This window comes from Macrotis lagotis, chromosome 5 (genome assembly GCF_037893015.1).
Source record: "Macrotis lagotis isolate mMagLag1 chromosome 5, bilby.v1.9.chrom.fasta, whole genome shotgun sequence".
Lineage (NCBI taxonomy): Eukaryota > Metazoa > Chordata > Mammalia > Peramelemorphia > Peramelidae > Macrotis > Macrotis lagotis.
In genome coordinates this window covers 17,109,299-17,111,749 of record NC_133662.1, presented here as the reverse complement: position 1 = coordinate 17,111,749, position 2,451 = coordinate 17,109,299, and positions in this window count along the sequence as shown.

Here is a 2,451-nt window from a genome sequence, read left to right as displayed (position 1 = left end):
TATGGATCCACCTTTCTGCTGACCCTTCTTCATTATGCTAAGACCTTGAGTTGGGTGGGGCTGGTTCACCTGGGCTTGGGATCTCTAAAGGCTTTACTGAGTGCACTTTCTCTGGATGGCCAGTAGGAGGTGCTGGTTGCCCTCTCTGGAGTGTCTGTGACCTTGTTTGAGAGGCCTTTCTCCCTTTGCTTGAGGGAGGGAATTGGAGCTATTGAATTCTTTTGCCTTCAATCAATGGTGGGCTTTACCCTGGCCTGAGGTGATTCCTCAGGTGAGCTGGTTCTTTTACTCACACACCTGGGCCTGAGGCAGAAGTAATTTGCATTTGTTTGGGAGGAGGCCTCAGTGCAATGGAGGCACTAGCTCAGAGTTTCTCAGACCCGAGGAGCCCAGGGATGGTGTCCGCAGCTCTACTGCACCAGACCTCTCCCCGCAGCCCCTTCCCCAAGCTCCAGGCAGATAGCACCAACACCACGCCTCTGTTTCCCGGTGGACCCAAGCCCCCTTCGTCCAGCCCTACCACTGATCCATCAGGTCCAGCTCTCGGGCCCTCAGACTCCAGGTTCCGATTCAGCTGTTGATCTGGCTGATCCCGGGCTGATCTTCCCTTGGAGCTCAGACTCACCTGCCGGTACTCAGCCAAGGCTGCTGCGGGAGACAAATCCTGAGGTAGATTTTCCTCTCCTGGCTTTTCTTTCTGGGTTTTCTGGTTTGGATTTCTTTTAAGAGGTTTGTTTCATGTGATAGATGGAGAAGAGATCAGAAGACTTTAGAACTGTGCCTGTCTTCTCTCAGCCATCTTGGCCGGAAGTCTAGCATTACTTTCAATCTGGATATCATCACTCAACTCATGGTGAGAGATAAAGCATCCTATAGGAATATGCTTGACCAAATCATTGGTTTTTCTGGAGGTGGAAGAGATGCCTAAAGGTGAAAAAAGGAACAGGAAAAATAAGTTGCAGAACTGTATTGTATATAAGGAATGGGATCTACTGTACTATAATATTAGTCCACAGAATGCATGCATAATGTCTGTAGCTTATGGGCCAACAGTCTTATTGGACTAGATCTGGACATGTTCAAGGAACAAGGGTCATATGAGAATGGGCTCAGAGGCCCAGGCACTTCCTTCCTCTGTTCTTTTTGCAGATCAAAATAGGGGTCCCACCAAATATTCTCAAACTACTGCAGAGATGCCTACCACCAACTTTGTCACACTTGTGACCATCAGCAGTATAATTCCTGTCTTGAAATCACTACCCTAAGAGTCTTAGCCCCAATAGTCAATGTGGTCTCACTTGGGCTGTCCCCAACACATCTCTCTAAATGGGCTTCTCCCCAGTGCTAATTATCTTCCACATTCTGTATTAGAAAACAAAAATAAAGGGGCACCAGGGAACTGAGAGTACTTTGGGCTTGGGGAAACTAATTAATGTCTTCTCCTCACTCCTCCTAATTTTCATTTTAAGATGACTTATTTCTTTAAGCACTGGCCTGACATTGTGTCATACAATGAAATGTGTGATGTGCTAAGTACCATTTCTTCCTTTTCCTTGTTGCACCAACATATAATGATGAAGAAATCTCAAGTTTATAATGCTTTCTTATCTCCAAATCAACCAGAGAATTCTAATCAATAAATCTGGAGTACTGGTCCATAAAGAGACTTCTGGAACAAAGGACTTTCTCTTTCTCCCAAGCTGGGAAGACTCCTCTGTGAAAGCCTGTCTGTTCCTTTCTCTCCAATTTGCTCCAGAGTATATAGCTCCAAGCAAAATTGTGAAGTTGTGAAAATTTTCTTAGCAAAATATTTGCTTAGCAAAAGCTTCCTTAAAGACCTTGTCTGCACTTCTTTGGTTTTTTTTAAGTTCCAAGTTTCTCCTTCCTGTTACCCATTCTTCTACTTACTGATATTGATTCTTGTCCTTGGTTATCAAAGAAGACAAAAATGACATCACTATGAGAGAAATTACAGCATGTCTGACTGTGGCTAATAGAAGCTCAGAATGCTCTACCACAGGTTGAGCACAAATAGTCCATGTGAACACCTAAACATCCTCTAAACCTACACATGTCACATTTTCTTGGAGCTGCTTCAATTTTGCCCTTCTCATAGAGTACAGCACTGTCACTGAAGAGGACACACAATGCTGTATGTTCTTGTGCCAATGCCTCCCATACTGTACAATCAATTCTAAAGTTCTTCATTGAGACTTCCAGGGTTTCTTGGTATTGCTTCTTCTGATGACCTTGTGAGCATTGCCCTATGTGAGTACTCCATAAAAGTTTTTTTGACAAGCATACTTCTTGTCATTCTAACAACCTGCCCAGCCCATTGTAGTTGCACTCTCTGTAGTAATGTTGGAATGCTAGGCAGTTTAGCTTGAGAAAGGACCTCAGTGTCTGTCTTCTCCTGCAAGACGATCCTCAGAATCTTTCTAAGACAATTTA